This window comes from Neovison vison, chromosome 2 (genome assembly GCF_020171115.1).
Source record: "Neovison vison isolate M4711 chromosome 2, ASM_NN_V1, whole genome shotgun sequence".
Lineage (NCBI taxonomy): Eukaryota > Metazoa > Chordata > Mammalia > Carnivora > Mustelidae > Neogale > Neogale vison.
In genome coordinates this window covers 226,267,846-226,281,291 of record NC_058092.1, presented here as the reverse complement: position 1 = coordinate 226,281,291, position 13,446 = coordinate 226,267,846, and the positions used below count along the sequence as shown (strand labels likewise).

General features: G+C 35.3%; 1 protein-coding gene across 1 annotated transcript in view; it reads right to left on the bottom strand.

Moving 5' to 3' along the window:
* Positions 1–13,446, bottom strand: part of CCDC172 (coiled-coil domain containing 172) — a 55,185-nt gene that overhangs the window by 29,665 nt on the left and 12,074 nt on the right. The gene's annotated exons all lie outside the window — the stretch shown is intronic.

Here is a 13,446-nt window from a genome sequence, read left to right as displayed (position 1 = left end):
CCCCACATTGGGCTGTCTGCTCAGCAGGGAGCCTGCTTCCTCCTCTCTCTGCCTGCCTCTCTGCCTACCTATGATCTCTGTCTGCCAAATAAATAAATAAATAGTCTTAAAAAAAAAAACCACAAAACCTTATTTTATATACACCACCATATATTATTTTATAACGGTTCTATCATTGCAAGTTTTATCATATTTCCTCCCAGTAAGAATATAGGTCCCTCGATGGCAGAAAATGTGTTTCTTTTTTCTTTACAATACCTCACACAATTCTTAGCCTAGATATCAAAAGCTTTTTGACTACACATATTAAACTCTGCTTCAAGACAGCCCACGTTAAAGAACAAATTTCTATTCTCATCACTTATGAGGAAGATATGGATGAATTAAACATGTATACAGTAAGACTAATAAAATGAGATAAAATCTATAAACCATAGGCAAAAACCCAGTCCCACGACTATAGTTATACCAAGAAAAACACAAATCTGCTAAAGTCCTCCATGCTTTTGAGAACTCATTTCTTATTTTAGTACCTCATTTGGGTTCTAGTTAGCAAAAGACATAATAAACATTAATATTGGATATGTAACTATTATTTCATTTGGGCTATAAAGAATAGCATCTCCTGAGACCATGAATATTGAAATGAAAGTCAGGATGCTTTAATATATAAAAGCTAAAATTGATGCCAGACTGGGAATAATCTTTCCTCTATATTCAGCACTGGCCCTCATAAGAAAGCATCACTTTTAGTTTGGGGCTGTTCCCATCTCCACAGTGAAAAGAAAAAGGAAATAAATTCAATTTAAATTGCAGAAAGCAAGATTTATGTTAGCCACCAGAACTTCCTGAAGGTGAGAGACAGGGTGTGAAATCTCTGTCCCAGAAGATACTGAATAGTAAAGAGCTTAAGAATAGTCTAGTCCAGAGGCAAAGGGTTGGCCTGAAAGATATTTTGAAACGATATGGCTAAAAAGTCCAGGAAATACTGGCATTAAAAAAGTAACAGAAAAAAAAGTAATGGAAATAAAACAGAAAATATGGTCTTGCATATATATAATATCCTGACACATCTGCTCACACCTTCAATACTTGTTGCTGTTCTCATCAATTCTATCTTAAGAAAGACATCAATAGAGAACGATTAAAGAGATGCAATTTTCATGACCAAAGAAACTCAGAAAATACCTTTAAAGTTGGCGGAAGGAAGAATGTGGCAGTTAGTTATTTTACTATCTAAGAAGACAGAAATTAGGAAACATATGGCCAGATCTATGAAATGGTTGGGTTCCCCCAATAATGGGTCCGTGATTAAAGGAGCGAGACTGATACAAAGTAAAGGTCAAGCAAAGCTTTCTTTCGCACCAAGCATCAAGAATCAAACCCAACGTTTGAGGCCGCGCCTTTTACAGAGAGGGTGACCCCTCTCTGTTTCACAGACTAGCTTTTATAGAGCAAAGGCCATGTGCTTGGGCCTGGCCATGAACATGTGGCCAATGAAGTTTTAACACACAGAGAAAGCTGCACAGTCATGCTAGGTGACCAATTGAATTACAATTTACCCTAGTAGACATTTAAACCAGCCTATCACTTTGGTCAGAATTGGCGCCCAAAAGGCAGGGCCCATACTCCTTGGTAACTAAGGAGACAGTATGCGGGCCCCCCCACTGATTGGATGTCTCCACCTGGCCTGACCCACCCTTGTATTTGGGCTTTGTTACTTAGGGCTGGTTTCTGGGACTTGTTTTTAAGTAAGTTCCCCGGGCTGGGGGTGGGGGTGGGGCGTGAGCAGAGTCAGTTTAACTTTTACAACAAAATGGCAGTTCAACCAGGGTGGGGCTGCTCTGGCTAAATAGGCCCTTACAAAATCATATAGAAGATGGAAGCAGCAAACAAAAGGAGGATCATGAATTCTATCACATTCTTTTAGAATAAGAAAATACTTCAGAGCTATTTACTATTTACTTATTATATGAGAATAAAATGAGTTTCAAGAATGTGAAATTTCTTAACATAGGTAATATAATTAATTATGGGCAAACCCAGAACTAAAACCCAGCTCTTCTGATTTCCTTTCTCCTAAATTAGGACTAGAACTATTTCAAAGTAATAGAGACACTTCTGCAACTAAGATGGACTTGAGTCTCTGATAAAAGCAGAAGATGAAAGTATGTAAGTTTAAGAAACAGTAAAACCACCAGAACTTAATGAGAGAAGGTTGCTTGTAGTATATACCTAACTCTCAGAGCTGCTATTTTGGACAGTAACCATGAATGTCTGCAAAATTGCTTTGAGACCAGATATTGGGCTGGAAAAATTCTGGTTTAATCCAATAAGGTATGTCATGTATGAATCAAAATTCCGGAATTCTTATTGTTTCCATCACTGATCGGTTGTGAAAGACCTTTGTCGAAACCCAAAAATGAAGAAAATAGTACTTATCAGGCTAAGAAATTTTTAAGTAAGTCATAACCAAATTTATTATTCGGGTTCATAAAAGCCTATGGTAAGAAATAAAAAATTAAGGTGTACCATTCCAGCTATCACCAACTAAGACCTAAAATTACCACTGTCCTCTTTCCTAAAAAAAGAAAATAAATATTAAAGAGAGCTATTAGACAAGTTGTCATTTAATTGGAATATTTTACCATAATCTGAAAAATGAAACCTATATACCCCAAATGAAAAGTAGAGAACTATTCAAAAGCTTTATAAGAAAAGCATATCTATAAATTTCCTCTTCCCCCAAACTTCTATGGGAATTATCATTTTGAGGTCTTTTCAGCTTCTTTGTTGTTTTTTTTATTATTATTGGTCTGCTTCTCCTCATCATTCCCACTTTCCCTCTTATATTCTGTCTTTATCTTTTAATTCTACATTTTCCTCTTTAAATCAACCTAAAAGTTCCAGAGTCAATAAGTACAAAAAAATTATAGTAACACTAATTTTTAAATTCACTTAGCGTCTGTGATGAAAACATTTAATACAAAATGGAATTGGCAAGTAAAGGAAAAAGCGTAATAGAAAAAGAGGCAGGAGTTAGGGAAAGCTCAAGTCAGTAACAGCAGATGCCCACAGTATGATGATTCACATGGTGAAGACAACAGTAAGTTAAGGTTCCAGAAGCTACATGGGTCTATTATTAATAGAGTTCTTTCATATTTTAATGAAACTGAAAGGACAAAGACTCATGGATCTTCCCAGTTCCTCTCTGCCAAGCCTAAACTGTTACTCTTAAAAACAGAAATAGCTTTTCATGGCCACCTATTAGCAGAATGTGTTTCTCATTATCCCTTTTGTTCTTTCTGTTATCATGATCAACTCCTTAAACTATTTTTCACACTCTTGTGTTTGAAAACCAGACCTACTGATATGTAAAATCTAGGTAAACAATTCCAGATATTATCCGGAACACATTGCTATGATCACAAGACAAGGTCATTTCACAGAATAAAGTATCATCAGAAACATCTCTTTTACTGTAAAAATGATGGGTGCAGATGAGAATTGGAAAGATACTAGAAGAAATGTAAAACAGACTTAAAAATAATTTTAACTAAGGTATAATTGATTTACAGCATTATAGTAGTTTTGAGTGTACAACAAAATGATTTGATATTTATATACATTGCCAAATGATCACTACAGCACGTATAGTTACCATTTGTGTCCAAAGGTATAAAATCTTTTTTTTTTCTTTTGAGGACAACTTTTTAAGATTTATTCTCTTAGCAACTTTCAGTATCACTGACTATGGTCACGATGCATTATGACCTTGTATTATGACCTGAGCACTTATTTAATTTATAACTGGAAGATTGTACCCTTTGACCTTCTTCACCTATTTTGCCCCCCGCCCCCACCAAATTCCTCCCCACTGGTAACTACCAATCTATTCTCTGTATCTATTAGTTTGGTTTTCCTTTGTTTGTTAGTATGTTTTGTTTTTTAAGATTCCACATATAAGTGAAATTATATGGTATTTGTCTTTCTCGATCTGATTTATTTCACTTAGCATAATACCCTCAATTCCATTAATGTTGTTGCAAATGGCAAGATTTCATTCTTTTTCTTTATGGCTGAGTGGTATTCCATTATATATTTAGCTACATCTTCTTTATCCATTCATCAATTGATGGATACTTAGGTTGTTTCCATATCTTGGCTATCATAAACAGTGCTGCAGTGAACATAGGGGTACACATATCATTTCCAATTAGTGTTCCTGTTTTCTTTGGGTAACTACCCAGAAGTGGAATTGCTAGATCATACAGTAGTTCTGTTTTTAATTTTTTGAGGAACCTCCATACCATTTTCCATAGTAGTTGTACCATTTATATTCATACCAACAGTGCAAGAGGGTTCCCCTTTCACCACATTCTTGCCAACATTTGTTATTTCTTGTCTTTTTGATTATAACGACCTTAACAGATATGAGGTGATATCTCATTGTGGTATTGATTTGCATTTCCCTGATGATTAGTAATGTTGAGTACATTTCCATGTGCCTGTTGGCCATCTGTATGTCTTCTTTGGAAAAATATTTATGCAGATCCTCTACCCATTTTTATTTTGTGTGTGTGTGTGTGTGCATGTCCACCAGCTTTAATAAGGCAGTGGGAGAATGCAGGGGTGGGGCACATCCACTGGCATTAGCAAGGCAGCTGGAGAGTGCTGTGACTGTGTGCATGCGCCAGCAGTAGCAGGATAAAGGGAGAGGGCAAAATGGTGCTAGCAAATCAGCAAGATGGCACGAGGTGGAGGAAGAGCAGGAAAATGGCGCCCACCTGTGCCTCCATCTTTACAGAGTCCCAGTAGGTCCCTGTCCCTCTGACAGATGCTTTACGATTAGGAAATAAATTTCTCCTTCACATATGTATAGTCTAGGTGCTTTTCAAACTGCTGCTTTTGCTTTTGCAGTTCTGGGACAAATGATTCTACACATGAGCTCTTTAAGAGCAGAACCTTCATTTCCTACACCCTTTGGATCTCCCGGATGTAATAAGCACCACTGATTTTCAAAGCCAGATGTTTTGAGGGTTCATTTCTCCCATCTAAGTCCCAAGCGCTAGTATGCCTGATGCTGATGTGCTTCTCAGGCATAAGCTCCATATTTGTGATTTCCCTCCTGATAACGGGTTGGTGTGCCAAGGTAGAAGAGGGTTCTGGTGAGACCATGTGTCTGCCTCTCCCACCCGTCTCAGTGTGGCCCCATCTATTATCCTTTGTTGCGGAGAAATTTTTCAGCTAGTTTTCAGGTCTTTTTCAAAGGGAATTTTTCCTTACGTAGCTGTAGATTTGGTGTGTATGTGGGAGATGAATTCAGATATACCTGTTCTACCATCTTGAACCACTTCGCAAAATATTTTTGTACATATCTTTCCCAGTGAGGGAAAGATTTGAGTTGAGGCACTATCTTCTATCCATGGTAGCTTGGACATCTTTCATAAATCAGCACCTCAGAGACTACTAACACTATATCCTAAGTTACCCAGGAATGTCAAGGGGTTATAACAACAGAAGAAAAGGGTAGAAGGTTCCTAGTAGCAGTAATACAAATTTCTTTTTCTCATCTCTCTTCTTTCTCTGACTACAAATGAAAAGAAATATTTGCATGCAGCCTTAAAGTTAGATTCTAGAATCAAATAGCCAAGCTTTGTCAGAAAGTATTGCTGTTTTGGAAAATTTTAATTTATAGCAGTGCCAACACTCAGGTTAATTCTGCTTCCCTCAGCAATAAAGGCTTTTTTTCTTTCCCTGTTTTATTCCTCTTGGGATATTTGATTTTTCAACAGAGCTTATAGTTTTCCCAGTAAGCTGACTTATCTGGTCAACTAGGTCAGTTTTCAGCATAGCCATGATTTGTGACTCTTCACTACTCTTGCTGCCTGGGTGCCTTTAGGTATTTTTCTACCAGAAGAACTCGAAAACTGAAAATGACTGAGAATTCTAAATTAATGTTTAGGTTCAAGTAAGCAAAGTACAAAGCTACTCTTTGTGTGGCTGCTGTTGTTTAAAATATTCTCAGACTTTAGGAACTGACATTTTGCTGATTAAATGATCTACCCCACAGTGTAAGGCAACTTTGCCTAAGAGAGTTATGTAGATTTCACATTTGTAAGCTCATAGTAATTGGGGGGAAGAATGTGTTATGACTATAATAAAAGACATTTTAAATGCTAGAGGTACATCAGTGAATATTGTATCAATAACAGATATGAAGGTTTTGTAAAAGAAAAATATCTATTTTTTATAAATCTGTTTTTTAAAATTTAAATTCAATTAGCCAACATATATCATTAGTCTCAAATGTAGTGTTCAACAATTTATCAGTTGCATATAACACCCAGATGCAGTACTTAAAGGAAAACTCACTATGACACAGGAATCCTAATGTAGGAAGTTTCAATATCAGGAAATATTAATCCTTACATGGCTCATAAGACTTTTCATGATCTGCACTCCTTTATTTACTGTCCAACCTTATCGTCTACTACTCTCTTCTTCATTCACTTTCTCCAGCCACACTGGCCTTCTTGTCATTCCTCAGATTTACCAGGTGCACTCCCTCATTATGACCTTTGTACTAACTGTTCTCTGCCTGAAAATCTCCTTTCCAGATTCCTTCTGGTTCATTTCTTTACCTCAGTCAAGACTTCGCTCATCTTTCATCTTTCTATTGGCGGTTATTAGGATGCCAGACAAGACTACTGCTACTTAAGTTTGTTCTGGAAGTTCTCATTAATGCAATATGGCAAGAAAAAGGAATAAGAGATACAATTATCAATAAGCTGGTACACAGCTCTCTTTCATTTGTTTAGGTAAATGTTATTGTTACATACCCAATAAATCTAAATAAATCTATTGAAAACTGTTAGAAATAAAAAAGAATCCAGTAAAAAAGTTAGTAACAAATAAATATAAAAAACAAAGTATCTTTTCTAGTTACCAACAATAAATAGGAAAAAAGCATGGACAAGATTTCATTCATAACAGTAACCACATAAAGAAAACACAAATAAGCTTAAAAAATACGAGACCTATATGGGAAAAAAAAACCCTCTACTCAAGAACATAAAAGATCCAAATAAATAAAAGATAGGCTTTGTCCTTGAATGCAAAGATCCAAAAATGGAAATACACCAATTCTTCCTGAATTATCACATAACTGTAGTAGAGTCTTAATTAAAACCCCATACTTTTGTTAGATTTTGACAAAATGATTTTAATTTTATCTAGAATAACAAAAAACCTGAAAAGAATCAGGAAACTTCTAAATAAGAAACTATCCTTCCAGAGAAACAAAGATACTTAGAAGCAAATGTAATTAAGTAAATATGTTACTGGCACTGAAACAAACAGATTAATAGAAGGGTATAGGCTATCTAAAAACAAATATATATGCATTACTGTATCATAAGGATGGTGCTTTTGGTCAGTGGAGATCATGTGATATTTACCCAGGGAAAAATGGAGGAAGAGTCATTTTTATTTATTAGAGAAAAAAAAAACCTGGAAAAGTACTGGAAAAACATACTGTTTAAAAATCTTGGAGTGGGGTAGGCTTTCCCAAACCTGAGATGGATTTCAGATTTAATCTTTTAATTTAATCTTTTAAAAGATTAAAAATTCTAGCAACACAAACATTCTAAACTTTGACTAGATAAAATATGTCATAAAAAGCCAAGCTACAAATAATAAAATTTGCAATGGATGACAAAGAAAGGGCAATAACTGTAACTTATAAAAAGCTAGATGTCAATAAGAAAAAGACAAGGAAAGGATTTGAATAAGCAAAACACATAGTAAACATTAGCAATCAATGAAAAAATATATAATTAAACAAAAAGTTCAAATTAAAACTATAAAAAGATGCCACTTTTTCTTATATTTGCCAAAACAACTGACAATTTCAATTATACCAGTAGTGAAATTCTGGGAAAATAAACTGGAACAACTTTTTTGGATGACAGTTTGGAAATTCTCAAAAGCCTTAACCGTATATAACTATTGATAGAGCAATTTGATTTCTAGGACTTTATCCTAAAAAAACCAAGTGCACCTAGATGCATGTGCAAGATTGTCATCACAGTGATAGTAATAATAGTAATTTATTATTAATAATAGTATTTATCAGTATGAAAGCAGTTACCTAAAATATGATACAGCCATTGAGTGGAATACTATGCAATCATTAAAAACTGCTTATTTAGATATATATTTACTGAGACACGTGGGATACAGTAAATGGAAAAAAAGCAAATCATTTCAGAAAAAAAATACATGCACTTATAAATAATTCTGAAAGAAGATCTATGAAAATATTAACTATAGAGTGGAACTATGAATAGTTTTCACTCTGTGTTTGACCTATTTATATTTTTGGAATAATTTGCAATAAATACATACTACTTTTATGAAGAATTAAAACAATTAAACTAGTCCAATTCAGAAAACAAAAATGTCTGCTGCGTGTTCATCAAAAATGATAGGAGGTCCTCATATTTCCTGAGACTATAAGCCACTCTTCCAGTAGCAACATAACCAAGTGCTCCTAATAAAGATGGAGACAAAAAGGAGCTCATAATAAAGAAAAAAAGATCATTTTAGAGACCATTTAATCCATTTTTTCTACAGTGGCAATTACATATCTCCCATTCCTTCCTCTTTTCTCTCTTCTCTTGGGAGGAATTAATTAGAATTTTAACCAGGAAAAACTGGACTATATTTAAAGTCATGAAACTAGACTGAATCAAAGAAGCTGAGGTAGGCAACCTTTCAACTTATCTTGAGCTATTAATTCAGGCAATAACAATTCATAAAACCACATAAGTACCAAAGGCTGTATGAGATACTCTTCTCAGCAACATCAAGATCACAGGCACAGCTGCAAGTAGCCAGTTTGCTTTTGACCTCTTTCATTCACCTTTTTTGAACCCGTCTAGTGTTACAAAATCCATAGCCAACCCAAATCTAACCTTCTCAAAATAACCCCCATACCCAAAATTACTCTTTCCCTTCTCCTCAAATAAAACTCCCATTTCCAAAGAACTGCTGATACAGCTAGATACTAATATGATTAGGGAAAGAGCAGTAATGCACAAATACTGATAGGCCAAGAACATTTGTAATGATACTTCTTAATCTGAAAGACTCACTGGGGAGATACTTTGAAATAAGGTGAGTTCTGTGTTATTTGACAACGCAGGAGGCAGTACCTTATCTTACCTATCACTACATCTTCCTATTCTGTCAGGATATAAAACAATGGAATACTGCAGGCAGTGATTTTTCACGTACTGCTTTTAACAGAAGAACTATAAAATGTCACAGATTCTTTAAAACAGACATTTTCCTCCTCATAATAAGAAAACTTGGCACATGAGCATGAAAAGATCCTACCTCAGTCAAGTACACTACAAGAAATGGTGGGGGGATGGGGGAAGGGAGACACATATTCACATCAACTTGTTAACCAGCAGCTTTAGCTTTAGGAAGACAGTTCATTCTTTAAGAACTGGAGCAAACAAGAATGGGACAAAGAACAATGTGTATATTGTACCTGTTGGCAAGCTGTAAGTCTGGACAGTTCTCACATAAAAACAGCAGAACCCCCCTCCCCCCCCAAAAAAATACTGTAATGAAAGATTAAAAAATAAAATAAAAGTATCCAAAAGCTTACCCCAAAAAAGTACTATAAATCTCTGTAAGATATTACTGTTACATGGTGCAAAAAGATAAATTTTGTTAATCAATTATGTCAATACCAAGACAATGCAAAGGTATGTCCCCCAAAAAACAAGAGTAAAAGAGCAAGTAAGGACATAAGAGAGTAATATAAAATAAAATAAAATAAAAAGCTGAGATAATAAGGAAGACAGGAAATGAAAGAAATATAAAAAAGAAAAGAGCCCAACAGAACTTCTAAATGTAGAGTATTAAATAGCAGAACCAACACTGCAAAAGATAGAATCAGTAATGTAAAGTATAAAGAGTTCTCTAAGGCTGCTGAGAAAATCACAGGTTCAGAGAACAGAGAACAAAGATCTAATCTTATAAGGAATAGGGGAACACAAAAAAGAAATCACAAGTAATAGTTGAGGTTAAAATGAGAGTTGAGGTTAAAATGGGAGGTTACAATTGGGTTAAAATAGTTGAGGTTAAAAAGTAATAGTTGAGGTTAAAATGGGGGACACCCGTAGTCTAGAAAAAACTAACAGGTACATCTGTGAATAGATTTGGAATTATAAGAATAAAAAAACTGCACAATCAACCAGGGAAGAAAAAATGGAAACAGTTTACCTGAAAAGGATTTTAATAAGCAGCCTGAGGTGCCCCTAGGTGGCTCAGTCGGTTAAGCATCTGCCTTTGGCTCAGGTCATGATCTCGGGATCCTGGGATCAAGAACTAAATCTGGCTCCCTGCTCAGCGGGGAGTCGGCTTCTCCCTCTCCATCTGCCTCTTCTACCCTCCCACCCCACCCCTGCTCTTGTCGGCACATGTACATACACACTCTTATCTCAAATAAATAAAACCTTAAAAAAAAAAAAAGGCTGATTTCAGTATTTCTCTTCTGCATTAATAAATTTCAAAAATCAGTAATGCCACTGATTTGATTGATGAACAATCCCTGGATGTTGTATGTAAGTACCAAATCACTAAACTGTACTCCTGAAACTAGTATTACACTGTATGTTAACTGGAATTTAAATAAAAACTTTTAGAAAATCAGTAGTGTTAGATCTACGTAATTTTCTATAAACAGGCATGAGCCAGGAATGCTGTATACAGACAAATTTTCATTCAAGTGTGAAAACAATAGAAAGAAATTTAAGATCTTAATGGCTTAGAAAATTCATCATGCATAATAGTTCCTGAAAAATTACTTGAACAGTTATACAGACTGACCAGAAGATGAAAAAGAAATAAAAATCCAAGAATGAGGGAGTTGAGGCATTAAAAAATTTTAAAGTTAAAGAATTAAAGTTAAGAATTCTGGTTAATATGGCAGTCTAAGCAAATGTGGGAAGGACCCACTTTCTGCTCAAATATAGAGGAATGCTATATAAAATAGAACTACATTTTAAAATAAGATATCATTTACATAGTCAAATTGAAAGCAAGAATGGGAAATTGTCATTCCAAACACAAAGAGGTGACTCAGGTTAAAAACAGTGTGCTAGAATTTAAGTCCAAGGGGTATCCTTGAGATTGGGTACAGGTGTTAGGGGCTAGAGTTTTAAATGCCCACATAAGACCAAAAGTCAAGACCAGAGGGAGCTGGAACTGGGCTCACTGAGTAGTCAGGAATTGAGCAGTGTCTACGCCAGCTGTGCAAGTGGAATAACAAAACTCCATTCATTGGTTTAGAGAAGCAGCATATAAATGAGCTGCCCCCATTGAGCCATGAGTGGAAGGTGTCATCCCCAAGAAGCTCCAACCCCAAGCTTGAATGGTTCATGGATATGAGATTTATGTATCTCTCACTCATGTACTGCAGAAATTTTAAGCTCAGAAATTAACATAAAAACTGGTTCTGAACAAGTGATATTTGTACACGCCTCGCAGCCGGGGTGATACTGTTCCATAGGGATGTCTTTTTTATCAAGGGAATATTTGGTACCCTAGGAAACATAAGCCCTGCTAAAGATAAGTTCACAACAGAAGAATCTGAAGCTCATAAGAATATACACCATTATATAAGAAAGCCACCAGCTAAAACAAGGAGAATTCACAGAAGAGAAAACAGAATCCTATGAGAAAAGTTTTAATTTATTCACTCAGTAATATTTATTTAACACCCTCTACAATTGAAGCCAGCACGTGTACACTGTTCTAGATACTGGGAATAACAGTAGCGAACAAACTGGATAAATTTGTATTCCTTGTGGAGCTTACATTCCTTTGGGGGGAGACAAGTAATAAACAGATCGATACAAAATATGTCATGATGCAGTAAGTGTTACAAAATAAAGGATTGTGAACAAGGAGAGATGGGACTGGGTGATACCATTTGATATCCTGGAGGTCAGAGAGGATCCTCTCCAGCAGTCCTTACCAAACTTTTTGGTCTCATGACTTTTCTGTGTTAAGGACTTTATAGTCTTAAAAAATTACTGAAGACATTGTTAGATTGTTTTCATAAGCTAGACCTATCAATATTTTCTGTATCAGATATTAAAACAGAAATTTTAAGAAACATTTAATTCATTAATTAATTTAATAAATTAATTTAATTCATTAATTCATTAAGAACTAATGTAACAGTAAATTTACTACATGTTTAAAAATATATACCTAAGAAAAAATAGTACTTCCCCCCAAAAAAAAGTAGTAAGAAGAGCTGGATTTACATTTTTTTGTGAATCTTTTTAATGTCTGCCTTAATAGAAGACAACTGAATTCTCACACCTACTTCTTTATTCAATCTTTTGCAATACATTTTTTGGTTGAAGTACATGCAGGAAATCTGGCCTCACACAATGTATTTTAATACCCTTTTCAAATGATTGTGGGTATGCTTGACACTGTACCCGAACTAAACCAGTGAAAGTTCCTTAAAGGTTAGTTGCAGTGTGGAATCATTTCAGAGAACTTTCCACCTACCATTACAATAAAACCTGTTGGTCTATCCTGTGCTTTCAGAGGATATTTTATTCATGTATGGTTTTGTGACATGTGCTGGTCATTTGGGAAATACTGCTTCACTGAACTGTTATTCCGATTCTCCAAATGTTAATACATTTAATTATATGATACTAAAAAATAACATTCATTAATATCATTAACAAACTCATCAGAAAAATCTTTAAGTATTGGGAAAAATACTGTGAAGTTTATAGTGACAGATAAGAGTCTTTGAAAATTCAGACTTTTGTTTGAAAGGTTGAATATTATCATTGGCAAGATACTATTACTACTATCAGTTGTTTGCCTCGAAATGTCAGGCTCACTCCATTTTTGAGAAAATTTAGCCAAGTACCCAAGTTTAAATAACTATAGCCTGCCAGTTATTCAAGTAAAAATGGTGTTCCAGGGGAGGGGCAAAGAAAAAATAAGGTTAGTTCATTTTGTAACTCAAACATGTAAGTACTCTCCCTTGAGACAGTCATTGTACTTTGGAATATAGGTACTTTATGTGAACTTCCATTTCATCACACACGGTATTAAAAACTCATAGACCGGGGCACCTGGGTGGCTCAGTGGGTTAAAGCCTCTGCCTTCGGCTCAGGTCATGATCCCAGGGTCCTGGGATCGAGCCCCACTTCGGGCTCTCTGCTCCGTGGGGAGCCTGCTTCCTCCTCTCTCTCTCTCTGCCTGCCCCTCTGCCTACTTGTGATCTCTGTCTGTCAAATAAATAAATAAAATCTTAAAAAAAAACAAAAACAAAAACAAAAAAAACCTCATAGACCCAATGGTCAACTTCAAAACAATCAAGCTGTGTAG